We start from the raw sequence: 24,894 nt of genomic DNA, 5'->3' as shown, positions 1-24,894 counted from the left end.
TCAGTATCCAGAAATGGGTGTCTTCTTCCTCCTCACATGCCTGGGCTCTCTGCATGTATGTGTCACACACGGCACACACCTCCGCGGGTGTACTCCAGAGACGCATTAAAATGTTTTTACACAAGTACTCCTGTTATTCCACACATATCCTTCTGCCATTTGCTTTTCCCTCCACATGCTGTTTTGAGATTTATCCGTATGGATACATGTAGACCTATTCATATACTGATTTTTGTGGTGATTCGGTTCTATTTCATAATTTTCTTTGACTCATAATCATTTTGAGTACTTTTTGCTTAAAAGTCTTTTTTTGAGATGTCGTCTTGTTATTTCCAATTTTGTTCTGCTGTGGTGGGAGAATGTGCTAGGTGGATATCCATTCTTTGGCATTTGTGGGCTATTTCTTTGGGATCTACTACATAGTCAATTTTTATAAATCTTCCACGTGGGCATGAAAAGAGCATATTTTTTTCTATTTGGTGCAGGATTCTTTGAATGCCTGTTAGATCTAGTTGAATCAGTGTGTTTTTTCAAACCTGTATGTAACGGACACATTCGACTGGTTTTTTTTTTTGTGTGTGTGTGTGTGCGTGTGTGTGTGTGTGCGTGTGTGTGTGTGTAATTCTGCCTTCATCTCCATGTAGATGAGTCTCTCTTTACATCCCTCACTGATATCTTGGGTAGATTCAAGAACTTTCCAGTCTCCTTCAGCCATTTAAAAGTTGGGTCTAGTCTAACTAAAAACTCTTACATGATTTCACCCTGCCTCCCTCCCTATGGGGTACAAAGGGGGGGGGATTTTTTCCATTATTCATTCCCCCGCCCCGTTCCGGCTGTCCAGCATGTGTGGGGTGAAATCCCCAAATGAGGATATTTATGTTTGACTAGTGAGTTTCGTCTGTATAAAGTATATTTATAATATAATTTCAGTATATATTTGCATTTACTACTGTTAACTTACTCTGTGCTTTTCTGTTTTTACTCCTCTAATGACTTTATCAGATGTCTTTATTCCCACTCCCCCCTCCCCCATAGGTTTTGGAAGATATACATTCTACTTTTAGTCGGTTTGGGCTCCTGCTACCATGTTAGGATTATTCCTCACCCAACGACGTGGAAAGTCAAGGCCTATGTCTCTCCTCTTCCCACCCAGCCCCAGACTCTTGACTCCCAGGCCCTGCTTCGGTCTGCCCTGCAACCTCTGCCCCACGCCGTTACTCCCACTTTGTTTTAAAATCCTCCCCCCAGGGGCACCTGGGTGGCTCAGTCGTTAAGCATCTGCCTTCAGCTCAGGTCATGATCCCGGGGTCCTGGGATCGAGCCCCTCGTCGGGCTCCCTGCTCAGCGGGAAGCCTGCTTCTCCCTCTCCCTCTGCTGCTCCCCCTGCTTGTGTTCCCCCTCTCTCTCTTTCTGACAAATATATAAATAAAATCTTTGAAAAAAAATACAATCCTCTCCCACTCGATCACCGTGATCATCGTTTTAATTGTATCAGTGTTTATCTGGACCTCTCAACTACTGATTGTCTTAGTTTACCTTTGGTTCTTGAATGTATTTGTTTTTTTCCTTCCGGACTTAATTTCCTTGTTACTACAGACATACATTGGTAGTTCTTTAATTAAAGATCTGTGAGCAGTAAACTCTTTCTTTGGTCTTCACCTCCCTATTTCTTCCACTTGCCCTCCCTCTTGAATGATCATTTTGCCGGACAGAACTTTAGGTGCCCCGTTCTCGTCCTTCTGCGCTTTGAAGGTTTTACTTTATTGCCTTCTGGCATCTGTTGTTGCTGGGGAGAAACTTGTCCGCTTCACACCGGCTCCTTTGTAGCTAGTCTCTTTCTATACTTTGGCCACTATGTTTTTTTAAGATTTATTTATTTATTTTATATAGAGAGATTGACAGAGAGAGAGTGGGTATGCGAGTAGGGGGAAGGCAGAGGGAGAGAATCTCAAGCAGACTCCCTGCTGAGTGCAGGACCCCACCCCTCCCCGATCCTGCGTCTCATGAGATCATGACCTGAGCTGAAATCGGGAGTTGGATGTTCAACCAGCCGAGCCACCCAGGCTCCCCGTGTCCTCTGGCCACTTTTAATGCTTGATCTTTCATGTTTCATCACAATAGGGCCAAATGGGGATTTGATGATATTTATTTTTCAAGGACTCTTTAAAAAAAATTTTTTTTATTCTGCAGTCACACCTCTTTCTTCTAATTTGGTTATGATTTCTCCCTAAGCATCTCTTTTGAATATTTTTTAATCCCCTGTTTTCATTACTCATCATGGAAGTCCTAATAGGCTTGGACATCACTTTCTCGTCTCCATGCCCCTTAACATATGTCTCACTCTTTCTCTTTACTTCTTTCTTTCTAGGAAGTTCACTGATTCTTCTTATCATTTGTGAGTAATTAATTCTTAAAATTGTCTAATAAGTTTTTCATTTCTGGAAGTGTCTTCAATTATTTTAATTATTATTCAATTATTTCAGTTATATTGTCTTCAGTCATTATTTCTCTGCCTATTATTAGCACTATAGGTGTGCTGTTTTTCATCAAAAAGTAGTTATTGAAAAAGTCATTTTAAACTTATTTTATGGACTGTGTTGGTTTGGTTTTTTATCCACAGTGTTCGGGGAGCTCATCCTTTTTTTGCATCTGTCACATCTACTAAGATCTCCTCATTTTAGTTTCTTCTGTGTGTCCTTTGTAGTCTTTGCTTGTGATCTCATCTTCAGTGGGGATTAGTTTTTCTTTGTAAGTTCACTGTACTCTAAAATGTGAAAATGTGAAAGTGTCCCTACAAAGTAGGTTTTCTGTTTACTTCTGCCAGATCCCTAGGAGTTTTGATCATTATGGGTCAGTCTATCTATCTATCTGTCTATCATCTATCATTATCATCTATGTTGGTATATACTATACAGATAATGGAAATGAGTTCTTGCAGATGACTTCTTTTTTTTTTTTTTTCTTTTTCTGCATCTGGTTTTAGGCACACAACAAACTTTCTTCCTAGAGAGGGTTCTAATTCCAGCTCTACTACTTCCTCTGGGCCATAGCTGTGTCCTTGGTTCCTACTTGGGCCTAAGAACCCCACCCAAAGTCTTTAAGATCTGTATTTGTGACCCTAATTCCTATGGGTTACTGTGATTTCAGCTAGCACTTAACTACTCTTGCTTTAATTTCTGTCTTTGATCCTGGATCTTGAGAATTTCTTTCTCTTTTAACTATTATATAAATTCTTTTCCTGGGTGATGGGGGTTGGTGGTTATTTTTTCCATAGCATTTCAATGTGTTTGTAATGGGAATAGGGCTTGACTGTCTCAGGTGAGTCTTCCATGTGATGGCTTATGGTTGCTTTTCAGGAAGAATATTTATTGTACTTCTAGTTAAGTCCAGGGACAGAGCAGACATTCAGTAAGAAAAATCATTTTTAAAAAATCTTGTTGGACCATGGGGAGGCATACTGTACCACTCAAAGATGATTTTCTTTTCTTTTTTTCTGAGAGAGAGAGAGCACACATGCAAGAGAGCGTGAGTGGGGGAAGGGTCAGAGGGAGAGGGAGAGAAAGAATCTTCAAGCTGACTTCACACTGAGCACGGAGCCTGATGTGGGGCTCGATCTCACGACCCTGAGATCAAGACCTGGCTGAAATCAAGAGTCAGATGCTTAACTGACTGGGCCACCCAGGCGCCCCAAAGATGATTTATTTTTTATTTAATTTTGTTGCTGGTGTTGAAAGCATTGGGATAGTATAGATAGTCCTTGATAGTTTAAAAAGTGGACAGAAGTGGGGAGGAAGACAATAAAAATCATGTCATTCATTTGATGGGAAAACTGAGGATTCAACAACTGATTAAACTTGCAGCTAGGTGCAAAAGGAAATTAGAAGGGAGGACAGATGGGGGAAATGATTCCATGGAGTAAGCACTGAACATTTATTTACTATTACTAGTTATTATTATTTTTATTGTTATTGGACGAACACTTAATATGAGATCTACCCTCTTAAAAACTTCTCACTAGTTAACTGTAGGTATAGTGGGAAGATTGTTTGAAGGGGAACCAAAGCAGAATCTTCAGTGGGAATTGGGGAAGAAGAGGTAAGATCTTCTGTAATAAAGTATACTCTCCAGTTAATGTTTCAGACTCGCAATAAGAGAGCCAATGGATTGTGACTCTTGTAGTGGCATGAAGCTAATAGAAATTGCATGAGGGCTTTAAAATCGCCCCCATTCAAGGTTACCCTATCAGAGAAGGGTCTTTGAATGTGGTCTAGACTGTTCTTCAGGACCCGGCATGGACATGCGGATTGGATTATACTTAGAATACAGTAAATAATACTCATAATGCAGAAATGATGAAAGTGATAAAAGCGCTAACGTTTATTTGAATATTTTTGGGAAGACACACTCCAATGGTTATAGGGAGAAATGTGTATGCTTTGATAAGGAATTTTTATTTTTTTATCTTTTGATCTGCTCATTATAGTAATACATATTCACTCAAAACTTCTTTTAATTTAAAAGATAATTCTGTAGAAATATTAAAAAGAAATTAAAACAAACTTTGCACTGTCCCAATTATATCATCTATATGCAGCTGTCTCCATTTTGCATTTCATATCATATTTGTATATTGTCTTTCCTGGTTGTTATCCTATTGTATATAATATTTTGCATTTCCTCCTATTTATTTTATAACAAATATGTGCAGGTATCTAATGAAATTTGCCTAGTTTTGTGGAGATTTTAGCAAGGAGACATGAGAGTAGTAAAATTATAAAAGGGAAGGAAACAGGATTGTTAATTAGTTTTGTTAATTAGGACATTAAATAAGACATTAAATAAGGACATTAAATAATAGGATATTAAAAAAGAAAATAAAAACACCTATTCTGTAATTTTACAGCATTTAACAAATGAAAGATTTTAACACCAAAAAACCCCCCAAAAACAAAAATAAAGAATGTACAGTTGATCTTTGAACAACACAGGTTTGAACTGCACAGATACACTTGGACGTGGACTTTTTGGATAAGGTACAGGACTGTAAATGCATTTTTTCTTCCTTACGATTTTCTTAATAACATTTTCTTTTCTCTAGCTTCCTTTACTGTGAGAAGACAGTATATACTACATATAACGTGCAAAATATATGCTAATCAGCTGTTCACGTTAGTTTAAGGTCAACAGTAGGCTATTATTAGCAGTTAAGTTTTGAGGAGTCAACAGTTACACATGGGCTTTGACTGTGCTGGGGATGGGTGCCCCAATCCCTGTGTTGTTCAAGAGTCAACTATAACCTCAGAAGAAAGGGAAAGACTTTGAGTTACTTTAATTCAGTTTCATGAATAAAATGACTGTTTTCCCACTTTTCCCTTTACTTCTCCAAGGATGACCAAAAACCTATCAGGGACTTTTCTTGATCCAGAAATGGGGTCAAGTATTACCTGGGCTGGGTGATGTCTGGAGGAACTTACTTCTTTCTGAGTTTGTGATTTTGCTTGGAAAATAGCTGATAAATTCAGTAGAACCAGTGAAAAAGCCAGGCATTCACATGGCAGGCCCCACATCCACTGTTTTCCATGCAGGTGGAGCTTCTCCGTGAAGTCCAAGGAACAGGAACCCCAAAGAAAGGCTCCAGTTTTTGTCTGTTGGTTTTCATAAAATTTTGTCTGAAAATCCTGGAAAATGTTCAGACAAGACCCATTTCTGGAGACCTTTGTCTTTCTCCCTGTGCATTTTTGTCGAAGAAGGATCTGGTCTGGACATGTTTCAGATCTCCTCTGGCCCAGTTTCTCTCAAAGAAAACTTCTTTCGTTTATATATATACCCATATATACCCATATAATAACATGGCTTAAAAGTGGAACATTTCTGAGCTCTCTGAGTTTGATGTCAGTGAGCATTCAGAGTGCCGACGCTGGACAAGATCGTGCCTACCTGCGCTTCTGTCTGGTATAGGTCTGAACGCCCCCTGCCCCGACGGATGGACGGACGGACGGACGGATGGACGGCGGGGGTTGTGCTCTCACCCCGGCCACGGCAAGGGGAGCCCGTTCTCAGGAGAGGCAGGAAGCTCTTTGGCAACTTTCTGATGTGGTTTGCCTTTCACTTAGGAGGAAATTCGTACCAACGGGCATCACACTTTCTTTGAGGACTTTCCCCAGATCTTAGAGTTCCAGAAGTAAAAGCCTCCTGTGTTTCATTCAAGAAACTTCCAGCTGCTTAAAGGGGTAGAACATGAAGCACCAGACGCTGTTAGGGGTTCAGAGATGTTCTCTGAAAGGGCTTGAGAGGAACAGAAGGAAAAACCACCCAGCCCACACGGGAATGTGTGACAGAGTGTGACTGTCACAGGGTCGTTGCTCTGGGTTGCTGTTGCCAGAATGTGGGAGCATTTGTACCGATAAGGGTGGGTTTCCTGTGTTGCTTTTCCAGTCCTCACCACCTTTCCCCTCATTTAAATCAATATTTATCAAGGAACGTTTGATTTTCCAATATCTTATGTTTGCACAGCTGTTTTGGTTTCTTTTTTAAAAGATCCTTCACATTTGCGAGGGAAGTGTCAAAAGTTAAAAACGTAAATTAAATCAAGAAGCAGGAGGTTGATGCCAAGTGCAAAGAACAGGATGAAAAGCATTCAGGAAGACAATAGAAGTGGCTCAGAGGTCCTTCAAAGCCTCCACAAGTTCCAAACGTTCTTCATAAAATAACTTCCTTTCTACAAAGTGCTTGTTAAGCTTTGACTTGTGTGCATTTTGATTTCTTTATGTCTATGGATATATTTTAAACTTGCTTCTCTTATGACTCCAGGCGCTAACTGTAATCCCCCGCCTTAAAAGTGGTGACAGAATGCTTGCACACAGCCGTGTGAGGATCATGTTCACAGCAGAGTTCGCATGGAGCATGTCAAGGGAATGAGAAGTGTGGGAGTTAAGTAATCCAAGAATTAAAATGAGGGAAATTTCTCCTGTATGGGAATAATGTTTACTTGTGATTCTAATCCCCACCCTGTATCTATCCTGATTTCTCTGGTTAGCCTTTAACAATTAAGGCTCAAATATCTATCTATCTATTATCTATCTATTATCTATCTATCTATCATCTATCTATCTATCTATCTATCTATCTATCTATCTATCTATCTATCATCTATCATCTATCCATCCATCCATCCAACCATCTACCTACCTATCATCTATTTATCTCTCTCTATGTATATCTGAGCATCTATGTGTTTTTTTTTCCCCTACCGATTATGTCTATTACAATCATATGGCATTGGATTGTTTAGTACATTGTCCTTGTCCCTTAAGGGATTTACCTTGATTCTCTTTAGGTTTGACAAAACCGTAGCCATTTCTAGACCACAGTATTTCACAAGTGAGCCTTCAGTTGGGATCCCTATCATTGGTGATACTTGAGCATTAGGTTGGATCCTTGCCTGGTACAGCTGTTGTGTTCTGGGCTCCGTCATCTGAGTTGGCGAGAGTGGGGGGTGGGCATCCTTCTGACTAATCCTGGAATCCAGTGATTCTCTGAATCCTATGACCTCTGTCAGTCCCAGCGATAAAAGCTGGTGAACCCTCTGTCCAGTGGGTGAGGTGATGGTCTGGCTGACATTGTTCCGCTGTAAACTCAATCACAATAACCAGAGAGGAACAAACAAGCAAATGACTAATTGTGACAAGTGTGAAAATCATGGAGCCAAGGATTCTCAAGTGGGGTTAGATACATGGACAGATGGAAATTCCAGGCCTGCCTTTACTTTGCAGTGAGTGATATCAGAGTTTAGAAATGGCCAGAAGTCTCAGAATGATAATCTTGGCTCAGCTCTAGAGCCTACTCTATATTAGTTAGTGGTTGTCCAAAAGAAATTAGAACATAAAGAAACAAAACAAGCAAAAACCTCTTGGCATATTTCAGCCAGAAATATCCCTTAGCTGTTTAATTCTACTTCACCTGGTTCAGTGATTTTCTCCTATTTAAGATTTCTTCTTATTGCATCTCTTGGGCAGACACAAGGAGCTCCTCCTGCCTACCCTTCACTCATCTCAAGAGGAAGGGGGGGTGGTTGATATGACTGATGATGTCCTGCAGGCCTGGCAGGAGAGGGGCAGCCACATAGGGTGGGGTCCCCGCTGTATCCCTTCATTGCACTTTAGGGGGGCTGTCCTTGGGACACCACACTGGAGCTGTTCTGAGTCTTGTCCTTCAGGGGACATTTTCTGTTTCACCCACCTACCCTGTGAGAAAAGGAGAACCTAGCTGTGAATTTCAAATTTCTATACAGCTGAACATTTCTGCCAGCCCCTGGCTGACAGGCAAGCCCTTCTGACTCTGATGTTCTTAGACCTGCCTTGATGCCCAGCCATTCTCCCCGCCGGGTATTCTTGCTAATTGCCTTGGCAGTCCCAGGATCTTTGAGCCAAAGACAGGGCACGTGGGGTGGGGGTGGAGGAGTGGGTTTACTGCCAACCTGGGTCACTGGCTGCTCTGGACCGTTCTGTGTCTTGGCACTTGTCTGTCTGACGCTTCTCACTCTTGCAGATGTCTTTGCTCTGTTTTGAGGTTGGACCCCCTGCTCAGTGCTTTGGCCTTTTCTTGCTTCCCCATCTTTTGTGAGAGACCAGGCAGGCTGTTGCTAACTCTTGGCCTGACTGGTCCTGACGCCTGCCTAATTCCACCTGACTTTGTTGGCCGGCCCTCTACCGTGCATATTAGAAACCAGCGTCCTTGTTGGTCGAATGAGTTGGACCCCGTTGGGTGCAGTGCTGCATGCGGCTTTGTTTTCCACACTCACTGCTCAAGTCTGAGACTCTTTCGCACCCCAGATCTAAGTGTTGTCTGGGCCAGACTTTCCCCATCACTTCTAGATACTCATTAACAGTCCCGTTTTCAAGTATTGAGAAGTTCAGACAAATCTACCAAATAAAAGTCCCTTTCTCATCCATTTTCCAGTCCGTGTAAAGATCCTCTGCATCTTGAGCTTGTCTCAGACCTGGAATGGGCCCGGGGCTGGCTCCCTGTCTCCCAGCTGGTTCCGTTTCTTCCTCCACACCCTCTTCTGCTCCTCCTTCCCCACTGACCTTTGCCTCTGGCCCCCCAGGGCTGGAGCGGGGGGCGGGGGGACTGCCGAAAGACTGGTTGCAGTTGAGGTCCCAGCCCTGGCTCTCTTCCATGTGGTTGCAGTTGAGGTCCCAGCCCTGGCTCTCTTCCATGTGGTGTGGGTGGCAGGGACCTCAGGGCTCCTGCAGGGACGTCCCACTACAGCTCTATCTGGCAGTGTGGTGTCCCCTGTGTTTATCAGCCTGTCCCCAGATTCTTCACCCCTGGTACAATTCCAGCCTCTTTCTCTCAAGGTTCACTTGCCCTCAGAAGCCCAGCAACCTTCCACGGGCCCCGTGGCACGAGAGGACACGCAGGGCATCTTGTCTCGCCATAGGTGGTAGCTCAACACACTCCCAGCGTGGCCCTTTCTACTTACCTGCTTTCAGGGGGCTCCAGGCCACCTGTCTGAGAGGTTCTTCACTGGGGGTCAGGCATCAGTCCCTGTGCCCTGGCAGCTTGCAACCTTGAATGGCTCTTCTGAAGCTTCCCTCATTGGTTTGAGCTCAGCGCGTGTCCATGCTCAGGCATTTCCCCATCCAAGTCCCCCTCCCCCTCCCCTGACAATACTCTCCCTGGAGAAGTGCCAGGTCCCTGATCTCTTCCACGGGCCCCGTTCTGTCCCCATCAGGGCTTGCACGGGGAACTGTGAGAGCTGTGTGCCCTTCTCTTCCCAACCTTCCTATTGGTAGATGGAATGGGGAGGGGGATTTCCACCACATAGCCATCAGCAAACCCTACAAACCAGCCCCCTTCCTGCCCTGAGTCCAGATTTTAGGGCGGCTCCCCTCCCTTCTACGCGTAGGGGAGTGTCAGGCTCCCATCCTGGCTGTGCATGAAGATCGTGGGTCCCCCTGATGCCAGAGGTCACTGTAACTTCCTCTGGGGGGCCCCCGATGACCCTGGTCTGCTGAGATGTATCTCAACATCGCGAGCATCGGGTGCTGTCCATTTTTATTCATCGTGTCACACTTGCGAACGATGGCGAGATTCTTTCCAACTCTAAATTAGGTGATTTTATTATTCTGGATTTTACCTTGCAGTTCTAGTAATGTACCCTGTCCCCATAGAGTTTGCCCCATTGGCTCAGGTTCCCCTCAAGAAGGGAGGACCTTATTCTCTCCGAGGCTGAGTGTTGCTGGAAAATGCCTCTGCTGTCAGCCCCCCTTTGGTGTCAGCTGATGATGTCACCCTGCCCAGGGCCACGCCTCTTTCCCGGGGCAGCCCATGACTAATTCGTCATAGGAGTAGCAGCTCCGCAAGGAGAAGCGGGTCTAATACGATAGATATGGCTGTACGTAGGCAGATACCTATCAGTATCTGTATCTGTATCATCTATATCTATATATCTCTATTTTAATGAAATTTACTTTGAAGAATTGGCCCACACAACTGTGGGGCTGGCAGGTCTGAAATCTGCAGGATGGGCCTGCATGCTGAGTACTTAGCAAGGGAAAATATTCCAATCTCGAGTCTGACATCTATCAGGCAGGATGGCAGACTGGACACTCAGACAGGATTTTTTATGTTGCAGCCTGAGGGTAAGATTCTTTCCTGAGAAACCTCAGTCTGTTCTCTGAAGGCCTTCAAGTGATTAGATGGGGCCCACCGATATTAGGGAAAGTAATCTGCTTTACTTAGAAGTCAATTAATTGTAGATGAGAACCCCACCTACAAAAATATCATCACAGCCAGCACCCGGGTGGCTCAGTCGGTTAAACATCTGCCTTCGGCTCAGGTCATGGTCCCAGAGTCCTGGGATCGAGCCCCACATCGGGCTCCCTGCTCAGCGGGAAGTCTGCTTCTCCCTCTCGCCCTGCCCCTGTCCTGCGTGCTCTCTCTCTCTCATGCATGCGCTCTCTCTAATAAATAAAATCTTAAGAAAGATATCATCACGGCAACATCTAGACTAGTGTTGGACATCGGAGCCCCACATAGAGCTCATCACGCAGCAGAGGAGTTAGAGGCCTGGTCCCTTGACCTTGACTCCCAGCCCTGAAGGGTCAGCCCAGCTCCAGAGGGCCCCCGGGGGGTCGTCTGAGGCCTTTGCTAGGGCTTGATCACACTTGACCTTCCCCCCTTCCCAGTCCTGCTTCCTCCCACCTGCATCCATGTGTGTTGAACCCAAGAGCACAGCTTGTTGATTGCCCTGCGTGCTTATCTCCAGCTCAGGTTCCACTTCCTGGGAACCCATCCCACAAAACCAGTTAATTGGTAAAGTCAGGCCACAGCAGTGGACTGTCATTTCCTGCCCTGCCTTTACTCCTTTTATTACCGCACTGTAATTCACGCTCACCTTTAAAGGACCTCTAACTGCAAGAACTATGATGCCAGTGGACAAACTATTTAAAATTCACAAGTAATCCCCCCAAACTTGTATTAAGTTCTTTTCCATAAACCATTTAGTGACTAATTAACATTAACTGCACTTGCTATGTTCCAAGAACCCTCCAAACTCTTTAAATAGCTTATTTAGTCCTCACAGCAGACTTAGAAGGTAGATATTGCTGTTGTATCTGTTTTATAGATGTGCAGTTGGAGGCACAGAGAGGTTAAATAACTTGCCTAGGGTCACACAGCTTGTCTTCTCACACATGATGGTATCGACGGGAAGCAGGAGTGGATGGAAGTAGAGCAGTCGAGCTCCCCTCCCCAAATCCGAGAATTGGCATCTGCTCAAATTTCCTATGGAAGGCTCTCGAGGCTTTTTGCTTTGGGAGGCTGCCTTTTGTGTCTGGGAGATGCAGGCTGACATGATGGGGTGGAGGGTGGGAGTGAGACTTCTGGGTTTGGCCACGCCATGTCTGAAACACCAGTGGGCGGGGGGGCACCTGCCGGGAGGGTGCCTGAAAGTCATGTTCTTGAACTTTCAGGGAGGCCGTTTGGGCTGGGTGAGATTTTCGGAAGTTAATCCAGAGGAGTGACTCCTGAAACTTAGGATTTCAGAGGTATCCAGTAAATTAAGGCATTCTTGGGAGAAACCAGGAGGCATTAAAGCAAAGCCTAGCCCGCGTTTACCCACACACGTGGATTTTTGGCTTCGGGACAGAAGAATTAGTTCTGTTGGGTAATCAATCCAGCGGTCATGCTGCTTTGCCCTTCTAGGGACGCCTGTCCCACGTTTCCTTGGTTTTGACCATCGAAGAGGATTGTGGGGCCTGAGGGAAGGCCCCACGGTGGAGATGGTGCACAGAAAGCTTCGGGGAAGCTTGGCTCTCTGCTGGTGAAGCAGGGTGTGCCTCTCCCCCCACTCAGGAGACAGCCCGGTTCATGCAGTAATAGAGGCTGGGTGTGAATCCTGAGTCTGAGTCTCTGCTTGTCCACTCACCAGCTCTGGGGTCTTTGTAAGCCTCGGTGTCCTTACCTAGAGAATCGAGGATAGCAATAACCAGGCTTTCTCACTAAATGGGCCCGATAATGAATGCCCCCGAAGGCCCTGGAGTTTGGACTGATGAACCAGGCTGTTATGGTCACGCGGAGGAATGGCAGTGGCCTTGTGGTGTTCCCTGGCTCGTGATGTCGTTGTTTTTTTACACAAAGACTGAGATGTTCTATCTACTATGAGATGAGCAGGGAGAAGCCTCCCCCCACCAGCCCCCTTCCTTTAGAGAGAGCCAGGCTCGAAGGTCTGGTCTTGGGATTGCAAAACCCAGCAGATTCCAGAGGGTTAGGCCAACAAAGAAGAGTTCTGGTAACTAGCTCCTTTCCCAGCAAGAGAAAATACAATTGCTGAATGATCTCTGTAGCTGTTACCTCGTGAGTGCTGCAAATTGAAAATTCAAAGAGATTTCGGGTGAGAAAAGAATGCTGCAGGCAGAGCGTTGGTTCAACAGACAGGTGTGGGGGCGGGGCAGGGAGGGTCTTACCGCAGCCCTGGAAGCTTGGTGCCTGGCTTCTGCTTAGTGCAGCCAACCCTGGAAGAGGCCTCCGCCACGTTTCTGTTCTGAGGTGACCTCGCACAGGCCGGAGTCCTAGTCCCTGACAAGACAGAGCTGCGGAACCCCACTCACCTTACCAACTTTGTGGGTCAGACGCCTGAGGACGACATTTCCCATTCTTGGGGCTGAAACAGCGCTCCCCATCTCTGTCACGCCCCCCGTCTCCCCTCTCTCCCCACTTTTCCCGCTCTTTCTGGGCCCGGTCGGTCGCCAGGTTCTGGCATTCCTGCGTCCGGTGTCCCTTGGCTGCCCCAGCCTCACTCCCTGGCGGGGCTGCTTGGTTCTGGCCTCTCCCTCCCTGAAGTCACAGCCTCGTGAATCCTCCCAGGAGCCTCCTTGGAAACTCCATGCCGCAGATGCTCGGAAATCTCCAGCTGGTATTTTCAGAATAAGGGTCAGGCTTGATAGCTGGTACTCCTGGGCTCCCCCAGGGGTCTGTGTCCAGCATCTGTGACCCACAGAGTCCTAACCATCCAGCCGATGTGCCCACCATCTCCCCCTGCCTTGGGCCCTCTTGCTTCTCTGCTTTTCTGGAACATGTGCCTGAGAGACACCTGATTCTCTCCACACCCCCGGTTGAGGCCACTGTCCTGCTTCGCAAGGCTCTCGTCCATGCCTCAGGAGGAGGCAAAGGTGATAAAGACATGGTTATGCTGTTGACAGAAGGCTGTTCCCATATTGCTCACTTAATCCTCACAGAAAACATGGCTGCACTGTGCGTCCCCCCCCCTTTTTTTTTGATTTTTATGTATTTATTAGAGAGAGAGAGAGAGAGAGAGAGAGAGAAATCATGACTGGGGGGGGGGGGGGAGAGGCAGAGGCAGAGGGAGAAGCAGACTCCCTGCCAAGCAGAGGGCCCAATGCAGGTTTGATCCCAGAATCCCGGGATCATGACCTGAGCCGAAGGCAGACGTTGAACCAGCTGAGCCACCCAGGCGCCCTTGTGTGCCCTTTATACACGAGGACTGTGTTAATTCTTTCTACCTGGATTATACTCCTCTCTCATGTCTATAAAGAGTCTGTCTCACCTTAGGATTGCATTTGGATCCTGCTGCCCCAAGCTGAAGGTCTGTTTTCATCTCCCCTGAGCTATCCCAGGGCTTCTTACTGTCCCTTAGTCTGAATCATAAAACCTTAGTCAACAAGCTTACTGTTTTACAAGGCATGTAGACTCTCTGGGAGTGAGACACACTCCGTGGAACGTTTTCATCCTCCAAAACCCCAGGACGTGGCTTTTGCATGGGGTGATCAGTTAACTCCTACTGAACGACTCGTTAATGGTGGAGCACATGCAAAAGCCGATATGGATGGCATGCATTGCTGTAAAGCGGGGGGTAGGTTCTAAACCCCGCGCCCCTGAAGGGCATTCGTGGCGAGGCTCATGACTTCTATTTAAAATACTTAGGAGGATTGAAAAATTTTTACTTCCAAATTGTGTCCAGTACAAATAAGGTGATCTTTATGCAATGCTCTTAAACTCATCAGAAGTTAGAGTGGAGATGGAAAAGCTGGGTTCAGAGCTCCTGCTGGTGAAATAGCCATCACCAGCGTGCCAAAGCGTTTGAGCAAAGCCAGTGGGCAGAGAAATACTTTCACGGTGAGTTCAAGGCTCTTTGAAATTCCTCACCCTTAAAGGGTACAGGGTAAACTTTTCCTGTTGGTGTTCTCTAAGTATTTGGCCTTTTTATTTATTTTTTTTTTATAATAGAGCAATAATGGCAGATAATGTAGAGAATTCTCTACATTCTTAGTTTCAGTATCTTTCTCTTCTTTTTTCTTTCTGCCTTTATGCTGGTTGATTTTTCTTAGGAAAACGTCTACCCTCTTCTGATCTGCCTCTTCCTACTCTATTCAAAATAAAAACATCTGCCTCCTGCATCAGGGTGATGCCGACAGGTGGGCTTCACCTAATAATGATGATCTGGAATATTCTTTGGGTCCCTGACTCTATTAATCTACATTGTTGTCATTTTGGTTCTATTGTGGATTGTCTTGCCGCTCAGGAATTTTGCATTTTTTTGTTTATAGCGTTGACATGTTAATACAACATCAATGAATTTAACTGGCAATTAGTGATTTTCATATACACCCTCAAAAACGATTATGTATTATTGAACAGTGTTTTTGATTTTTCTGTCCCATGCTGTTAATTTAAAAATATGAAATGGATCTCATTGTTTGCAAAGATGGTGTCAATGCATTTGCCATCTTTAAGATTTGATCTTGTGATTATATCTATGAGGAATTCTTAATCTCAGGAAACAAACTGAGGGTTGCTGGAGTGGTGGGGGGTGGGAGGGATGGGGTGGCTGGGTGACGGACATTGGGGAGGGTATGTGCTATGGTGAGCGCTGTGAAGTGTGCAAGACTGTTGAATCACAGATCTGTACCTCTGAAACAAATAATACATTATATGTTAAAAAAGAAGAAGAAGAAGAAGATAGTAGGAAGGGAAGAATGAAGGGGGGAAAATCGGAGGGGGAGACGAACCATGAGAGACGATGGACTCTGAGAAACAAACCGAGGGTTCTAGAGGGGAGGGGGGTGGGGGGATGGGTTAGCCTGGTGATGGGTATTAAAGAGGGCACATGTTGAATGGAGCACTGGGTGTTATATGCAAACAATGAATCATGGAACACTACATCAAATACTAATGATGTAATGTATGGTGATTAACATAACATAATAAAATAAAAAAAAGTTTTGATCTTGGCATTATATCAAGACAAAATTCATTATGAAGGTCAGGATTTGTTTCTAAAACAGACTTTGGGATTCTGTTCCCAAAGATACATTCTGTTAGATGAACTTTCTTAGAAATACATAATGTTCCTTTAACCTGTGGCCTGCTTGTCAGTTGTCTGCTGTTATGAAATGACTAAATATTTATGTTTTTCCAGTTGAACTTAGGGAAAAAAAAACCTCTAGTAAATGTGTTTCCTTTAACAGAAGGCTCAGTGTAAAAGGGGAGAGAAGTGGTATTTATAGCTGTTTTCTCTTTCTTGATGTCACCCGCCTTTCAAATGCAGCCTGTTTTCCTTCAAATGTCTCATTTTTACTGGGACCTGAAGGCAGATCCTGGTCCCCAGACTGAGAGGCCATGGAGCTGTTTTGCTGCTGTGTGTTTGGTTTTGGTGGAAACTGGCAGCTGCACCTTCCACTCTGAGGTCAGCTTGGTGCTTTCACGTGCGAAGGGCAAGGCTGAGAACGGGAGAAGGGTCCTTCCTTCGAAAGCGGCATGGGCTTTGCAAGAGTCCGTGTGTATGGGTGCATTGATGTTTCTTTTCATTCTGTTCTCCCCACGAAGAAAGAATGAGGAAGAAGCACTGTGGCCGGAGGTCGATTTAGGGTCGCCAATGGCAAAAGATTGACCCTAAAGCACAAAATGAAATGAAACCAAGCAACAGCCAAACCAGACCCAAGCAAACCAATAAGAAGCATACCGTTGTAGCCATTCCGTGGCTCAGACATGGAGACCCTTGCCATTTTTTTCCCAGCAAAACTGCTCTTGTTTATTTTGGCAACGTTTCTTTTTGATGGAGAGCAAAAGGAGACCCTTCAGGGGATTCTCTAAGATTCCAAGAACAGCCTCCCCGAGTTCTAAGTCCAAGCAGAAAACAGTGCGGTGATTCACCAGTGGAAACCTACACCTGCACGTGCACTCACCGTGTCAGCCTGGAGGAAGCCAGCAATACACAGCATACGTGTTGGGCTCCTCACCAGCTTCGGGAAGCAGAGTCCTGATATGGAAGCAACTTAGAAGCCCCCGGACCTCTCATTGTTTCTGGGTTTTGAACTCCCTCTCCCTAGTGTTTGCCCCTCCCAGGAGCGACTCTCGCAGGGACTCAGCCCCTGGGAGAGCAGCTGTCTGGGCTGCTCTCCACAGATTGCCTCTGCCTTCTCCTCGCTTCCTTCAAAGCAGCCTCAGGCTCCTTTGTCTCCTGGCTTCTGGAACACAGGTGTGCAAGGGCTGGCCTCTGCGGGCTTGCTAGAGCGATCGTGCGCATCTCTGTCCAGCTCTGCGGGTAGCGGCGGCTGTTGGTTCCTTGAAGGGGGTCGTGGTGGCCAACAGTTACCCCGCAGAAATTGCCACACGCTTCATACCAGTTTCCCTGGGAGAGCAGGTGGTTACCCAGCTAACAACACACCACTTGTTTTGCGAAAGTAGCTGGCCCCACCGACGTGCTGCTCTGTCTGGCCTCTCCTCTGTCTCTCCCAGCGTGGACCGTCCCTGGTCCCTCTGTCTCTAGAATCTCTATGTCTTCTACTCCACCGGGTCCCTCGATCCTACCCATAAACATACCTTCTTTGCTCATCACCAGTAGACAAGAACAGCAAGCAAGGTGGATCGTAGACTTCTTGAGGGCAAGACTTGGGCCCTGTTGCATCCCTAACTGCTAGCACTTTCTGAAACACAGTAGGTACACAAGTGTGGGGTGGGTGAATGTACCCGTGCTTTGTCCTCGAACTTCTCCCCATTCCTCTCTCTTGGCTGCTCGACTTCTCTTAAGAATAGCTTGCATTGGGGGCACCTGGGTGGCTCAGTCAGTTGACTGTATGACTCTTGATTTCGGCTCAGGTCGTGATCTCTGGGTCTTGGGATTGAGCCCCAAATCGGGCTCTTCACTCAGTGTGGAGTCAGCTTGGGATTCTTTCTGTTCTGCTCATGCTCTCTCTCTCTCTCTTTCTCTCGCTCTCAAAAAAAAAAAAAAAAAACCCAAAACAAAACAAAAAAAACAATAGCCTGCACTGACTTTCACATATCCTCTCAACCCATCCATTTGGAGACTGATTTGCTTGACCATTCTGCTGAAGCACTGTTAGAGGCCCCCAAGAGGTTCTGACTTGCCAGATCCAGTGCCTGTGCCCAATACGTGTGGTTGGTTGAATGAACATCTCGTGCTTCTTCATCCCTCTGCAGATCAGATGCTATGAACTATTTCTGTCTTACTGGACGTCCTTCTTTGGATTCCCTGCTGTGGGTCGTTTCTAGATTTCTCATTCTCTTACTGTTCCTCCTTGTGTTCTTGGCTGTTTTATTTTCTCCTTCAGTGTTCCAAATAGGTCAGGGGCTCCCCTCAATCATAAGCAGGGGTCAAACAAGGCAGTGGGCACTTGATATTTATCATTGATACCAATGGATCTTCTAAGTTATAGAGACAAGTTACTCAACATTTCTGAGCTCACACTCTGTACCCTAAGTGGACATAGAAATTAAAGACACTCTCCTTACAGCACATGTCTCCTAAGTACACTCACTCACCTTCATACCTTTGCTCACCTGTCTCCTCCACTTTGCATGCTCTTTGCCCCATTCCTACCTATTGGATGCTAAGTGCCCATCCCATACTAACACCCCCACAGAGGCATTGCTATTCCATGGCGCTAGATAGAGTTGCCTCCTCTTTTGTCCCTCTCTGAGGACTCTCCCCTTATTCTGCATCCCATCAGTCATTTAACTAAAAGTGTTGTCCCTCCGTCAAACCCTGTGTTTATTGAGGGCACGTTCTACCCCATCTCCAGGGCTAGATTCTCAATACATGTACGATGGCAATAGGTCACTCACCTTGATAATTTTTACTTGTTCTCTAAGTCTTAGATATATTGTTTACATAGAGAGATTTATGGGCTGTGCTAATTTCCAGCGATCATTTTATTTTATTTATTATTATTTTTAATATTTTTTTGCTTTGTTTTTAAAGATTTTATTTATTTATTTGAGAGAGAGAGCACAGAGGGAGAGGGAAAAGCAGACTTCCTGCTGAGCAGGGAGCCCAACGCAAGACTTAATCCCGGGACCCTGAGATCATGACCTGAGCCGAAGGCAGGTGCTTCACCAGTTGAGCCACCCAGGCACCCTGGATCATTTTATTTTAAAGTTAGAACTGTGGAGCATATTCAGCATGTCTGTTTGAGTTGGATAGAGATGGTAAATGAGCCAAAAGTGACTCTTTTGTTCATAGGTACTATAGTTCTCTGCCTCCAGGGTTGGGTAATTGCGCTCTTCTCCACCATAAGTAGAAACCCAGAAGATCTCCTTCATTTACTCCTAGACATCGACAACATATTAGTTTCTTCCTCAGGCTCCCTCCCTTCGTGGACCTGAGATGGCTGGCCCAGCTCCAATCGTCACACAGAGAGGACAATATCCTATGGCCTTTCTCTAGCAACTGCAAGATTTTCCCGGAAGTCCTCTAGCTCATTTCCCTGGTGTTGAATCGCCCATCCCTAAGCCAGCCAACCAGTGGCAAGAGGAACGGATGCGCAGTGATAGGATTTACCCTCTCAGTGGGCATGTTGGGATAGGGGCTGTACACCCAAATGACGCTGGGGTTCCTTCTGTAAAGGAGGAAGGGCCCCAAGTGTGCGGGCTATGAATGAACAAACTGTCTCCTCCATGGCCGTGCTCACCAGGACCACAGTGATGACTTGCAGCCCTTCTGTCCCTGGCGTCTGTCTGTCCATTTCTTCTCATGCAAGGCTGCTGTCTGCCCATTATCCAGGCTATTTCTGGTCATGGAGGCAGCTCTTCTGGACGTGGAGCTGTGCATCATCCCAGGAGCCCACCTCCTCTATGAAACACATGCTGTTGTGACCATGAGGTGACCAGGAAAATCTGTGTGTGGGAAGCAGCTCCTTGTCCAGTGCATTTGGGGAACAGGGAGGTCACCACCTGGAACATAACAACAATGCCTTCGTCCGTCCACCTGGCACGGCCCTAAGCACCGCCTTGCACCGCCTCCCTCTTACCCACACCACCTGTCTCTTACCCATGGCTTGCAGATGAGCAAACTGAGGCTGCTGGGTCAGCGCCAGCCGGGAGCCCCCAGCCCAGGGGTCTTTCGGCTGCACCAGGGCTGCTTTGGCAAATGAAGCTTGCCCTTCAGGTGCTCAGCTGAGTTTGGCTTTACCCATCGCCAGTGGCCACTTTCTAACCACCACAAACAGTCTTCTTCCTCTGACTGGGGAGAACATGGAGCCTCACTGAATCCGAGGGTGGCGTGGACTGGGGTCCTTGACCGTGGCAGGCTTGGGGGGGCGGTTCTCACGTGGGTCACGTGGTTCTTTGATCTCTGCTTTTTCTGCAAGACCAGGGGCTCTTGGGCAGGGTTAAGCAGTATGCTCTCAAGCCAGAGTTCTCAAATGGCTGTATTTTTTGAGTTCTTAAGTCTGGTTTGCATAATTTTCTGATTTTGCTTTGATTGGGCCAGCAGTTACCTCATGCGGCTGGTAGCGTGCTTTTCCCTGGCAAAGCTGCTCTCCCCGGACTCTGTGACATTTTTTTGGATCCTTTGTGGCTTCTCAGCTGTGTTGTGGATAATTTATGTTGTCAGATAAGTGCCCTCTGGATAAATGAAATATTAATAACACCATAATGCTAATTTAAAAATACCCATTGCACATATTTAATAGAATCTTCTCTGGGCTTTACTCTTGTCTTTAAATCAGGTCCAGCAATATTCAATCATAAATCAGGTTATTCTTTCGGCATGTAGAGATTTTGGCACTCAAGTATGCTCTAGGATGACATAGGATAGTAAATCTTAACCCACGCTTTTAAAACTCTTATTCCCTTTTCAGCAATTGGAAACTACGATTTTAACCACTTGCCTGTGGAAAGCATTTAACCAAGTGATAATCAATATTGCCTTTTGGATTTCAAGAAAAGGGAATTTGGGAACACCTTTATGAACTCAAGGACTGTGTGGCCAGGCAAAGCATGATCTAATTCGCTGTTACCTTCCCCTTTCCTGCTGACAATCCGGTCTCTGAGAAGGGGAGGCCAACCTGGCTCCATAAGGCTGGGGGGCAGAGGTCACACATTGCTCTCTGGAAAATGCTTTGAAAATATGTTCAGGGATAGAAAATGATCATTGCTGAGTTTTCTTCTGATTATCAAGATGAATTTTCTTCATTCTGAAAATCAAGAAAATACCCAGAAGAAAATAATAGAAAAAAATAAAACTCCCTCAGAATTCACATTGGAAACTCAAAGCCCGCTTCTGTTAGCGATTTCACGCCCTTCCTGAGAGCTGGCCTCTTCTCTTTCTACCTTCCCTTTTGTCTTTAGGCCATCTAGCATTTTTTTCTTTTTACAATATCGGCATCGTATTATATATGTGCTTTTGGATCCTACTATTTTCCCAAAAGTTTATATTTTCCATATCATAGCAAACACTTTGTGGGTATGTTGGGCAACTGGATAAACTGTCCCAAAGCACAGGCCCAAAGACTTGAGATGGACTTGGCAGGCGCCCTGAGCGGAGTGGGAGGGTCAGCAGGGCTGCGGAAACATTTAGAAATACTATTACCCGTGGCAAATATTGATTTTGATGCAATACTTAAGACATTTTCTAGTTTGAAAATATTTTCAACTGAAACAGTTGCCATTTGCAATTTGTCATGTTGTGAGGATTCTGTTAAATATAATATTTTGGGATTGGCTATTTTACTTGGAAAGTTGTATTAGCACAGAAATTCCTGTATCTCCAAAAAAAAGAGATCGGATTTTAGAGCTGTGGCGACAGGCATATTCTAAGGAAGACTTCTCTCTGTCTTTCATTTCAGTTTAGTCATGTTCTAATGTTAAAAATATGGATCGGATCCTTCTCAGCATCTACAAATTAAAAGGGTTGTTTCTTTCCTGGAATGAAAATGACTGTTTAATTACAGTTCTCGGGGTGTTTAATAAGCCCTGTTACTCGTTGTTTTGAGCAGACAAAAGTGCTGAAAGAATGATCTGGGGAAGCCATCATTACTAAGGCTGGGGTCTGTAAGGGAAGGAAAACATTTTCAAAATATTTTCTTTGCAAAAGTGTATGTGGGCTTCAGTATTGCCAGCTCAGGCTTGGCCTGTGTTTCACTCCTCATTTTTGCTTCATAACGCTGAGCTTCCCTGGAGGAATGTTGCCACCCCCATGCCCACCCCCCCTTTCTTAAGGGGAGGAGTTTACGTTTATTATCCTTTTAAGATATTTTTAAATAACGTTTAAGAAATAGGCTTTGTCACTAAACATACTGTTGATCCTTGGTGTTAATTTTTTGGGGAAAAAAACCCCAAGGTTTAATATATTTAAATTCTTTTTCAGGTTGTTCCAAGATCTTTGAAGACCCAAGAAAAGTAGTGTTGACCAAAAGCAAGACCAATGACTCGCAGAGAAAAAAGATGGTGGGGCCTAGGGCAATTAAAGGTAAAACAAAATCCCAGAGAACCCTACCTCTCCTAGTGAAGAATTAAAAAACAAAATACAGATATATCTATGAATATTTGGCATCTTGGGTATTTGATTATTTGTGTTCCCAAACCTCCCAAGACCTTTCCTTGGTGGGAGGTGGGTGGGGAATGGGTGAACTAGGTGATGAGGATTGAAGAGGACACTTACCATGGTGAAAAAACCAAAACCAAAGCCCAAACCAAAGACCTTTCCTTGGAGCATGTGGTATGTGTTGAGGGATTGTGTTGGTTCCCCTGATTGTCTCCCTTAAGGAAGATGCCCCGTGCCCGGCCCCACCTGCCATCCCCCGACACCGACACAGGGGCGTGTTGGTTATGTCGCTGCTTTACAAGTATTGACCTTGTCACCCCTCCTTTCTCTGCTGCCTCCTGCTCTTGTCTGTTCCTTCCCGAAGGACCGGAGGACAAGGGCAGAATCTACAGATATTTTAACTTTATGATATTTATATTTTCCTGTCATATTACTAAGTTTGGTTTGTGGTTATTTTATAGTTATTTCACCTGAATTCAGGGGAAGCCTCATCTCAAGAGGCACACACAGGGGGATGCATCTCTGCATTCATTAATTTTGCAAAAAAAAAAAAAGGTGGAGGATTTCAGTCCTTTATCTACAAAATATGCCCCTTAACTGTTGGGAACTGTCAGGCTTTTCTGAGAAAAGCATTTCAGGGGTTGGAAATTAGTTATGGTGGGCCTATATCATACTCATTAAGGCCACAGAACTTAAAAAAGGCTCTCCTTCGCCAAAATGAAGCCAGGAATGATTAGTAGATGAGACAATAGTACTGGGACATTCCTTGAACAGAGTTAGTGTCTGGTAAGAAAGAGTGCAAATAAATTGGATGTGCTTCCTGAGGCACATCCTTCCCCCATCCCACCCCCCAAATCAGGGCCACTAATCTTTGTCAGTTGAAATATTGAGCAAATCACTCAATAAAGGTGTATTAGTTTTCCAGGGCAGCTGTAACAGAGTCCTGCAGACTGGAGGCTCAGATGACACAAATAGATTCACAGTTCTGGAGGCTGGATGTCTGAGGTCAAGGTGCGGGGAGAGTTGGTTCCTTCTGAGGCCGTGAGAGAGGCTGTCCCAGGCCTCTCTCCTTGGCTTGTGATGATCATCTTCTTCCCATGTCTTCATATCATCTGCCCTCTATGTGAGTAAGGAACCGGTCATATTGGCTTAGGGCCCACCCTGTGACCTCACTAAAACTTGATAATTTCTGTAAAGACCCCATGCCCTTGGGCACCTGGGTGGCTCAGTTGGTTAAGCGACTGCCTTCAGCTCAGGTCATGATCCTGGAGTCCCAGGATCGAGTCCCACATCGGGCTCCCTGCTCAGCGGGGGTCTGCTTCTCCCTCTGACCCTCTTCCCTCTCATGCTCTCTGTCTCTCATTCTCTCTCTCTCAAATAAATAAATAAAATCTTCAAAAAAAAAAAAAAAGTCCCCATGCCCTGTAAGGATGCTTTCTGAGCTACTGGGGGTTAGGACCCCCAACCCTTCAGTTCAACCTTTTGCAACAGGTATTTGTAGTTATTTGGAAAGATAAGCCATATCCTATTGAAGCAGCACTAATTCGTCTTTGTAGATGAAAGTGAAGGTGCATTGGGTTGACACTTCTGCCTCCCACTGGCCTCTCTTGCTTACTTCTGATATGTAGGTACCAGGGCTTAGACTAGGGTAGGTCTGAGAAGCAGTCCTTCCTTCAATCATGGGCCCTGGTTGGGTGTCCCACTGCTTCCCCTCCTTCCATTCCCTTTAGGGGGAAGGGTGCCCGTGCTCTTGGCAGGAGTCAGGCCTGTGCAGTTCTTACGGTAGGCTTGGCTTTGCTGGTAAAAGACTGGCATGGCCTCGGTCCCTACTCATCAAGAGCAAGTGTGCCTGGTGACCAGCTCATTCGATGAATGGGTTCATTATCATGGGTTTGCTTAGAGCCATTTTGCCTGAAACGTTTTTACTACTGAAAACTACTTAGCTTAAAATTAAACATCCAGTTTTTAAATGATGGATGTTTTTAGTTAATTGACAAACGTCCCTTATGAATTTATTTATTGAGAATTATTTTTCTCAAAGTTGCAACATTTTATACCGTATCGAGTTTTTGCTTTCTTAATCATAATGACTACCACTTATTAAGTGCTTACTGTATGCCCAGCACTGCAAGAGGTTTCTTAGGCATCATTTAATGTAATCTTCACAAAAGCCTAACAGAGTCGGCCAGGGAGAGAGCCAGACAGAGGTCTCACTCAGGTACTAACCAGTTGGAACAGACACTGGCCAAACCTTGCATTCACACGTGCATGAATCGCTGGCCATCAGTTTGGAGGTAGATACCCGAGGAGTTTTTCTCCCTCCTGACATCAGATATGTGGTGTCTTTTACAACACCATCAACCAGTTTTCCAACTCTCCAACCCCAGCTGGGTAGCCTACAATGTAATTCAATTCTGACACTACCAGGAGTTAGCATCAGGCCCCACAGGTTAAGGGCTCAGACCCACAAGACTGACCTCCCCCATCCAGTCCCTCGCCAGATTACTTACACTTCTGTCCAACCTGGCTGTAGAGTCGGGGATTCGCACATCTCCCTCCATGACTCAGGAATTTGCTGGAAGGAC

At 45.4% G+C, this 24,894-nt stretch overlaps 1 protein-coding gene across 6 annotated transcripts in view; it reads left to right on the top strand.

Moving 5' to 3' along the window:
• The window catches only part of ERG (ETS transcription factor ERG), a 252,130-nt gene that overhangs the window by 46,194 nt on the left and 181,042 nt on the right, over positions 1-24,894 (top strand). For all 6 annotated transcript variants that reach the window (XM_073887036.1, XM_073887035.1, XM_073887040.1 and 3 more), the window contains exon 2: positions 22,133-22,234. The gene's annotated coding sequence lies outside the window, so the exon portion shown is untranslated. The remainder of the gene's footprint in view (positions 1-22,132; positions 22,235-24,894) is intronic.

This window comes from Callorhinus ursinus, unplaced genomic scaffold, assembly GCF_003265705.2.
Source record: "Callorhinus ursinus isolate GAN/ISIS: 27379988/994484 unplaced genomic scaffold, GSC_fseal_2.0 scaffold75, whole genome shotgun sequence".
Taxonomy (NCBI): Eukaryota; Metazoa; Chordata; class Mammalia; order Carnivora; family Otariidae; genus Callorhinus; species Callorhinus ursinus.
This window is presented reverse-complemented; position numbering and strand designations above follow the sequence as displayed.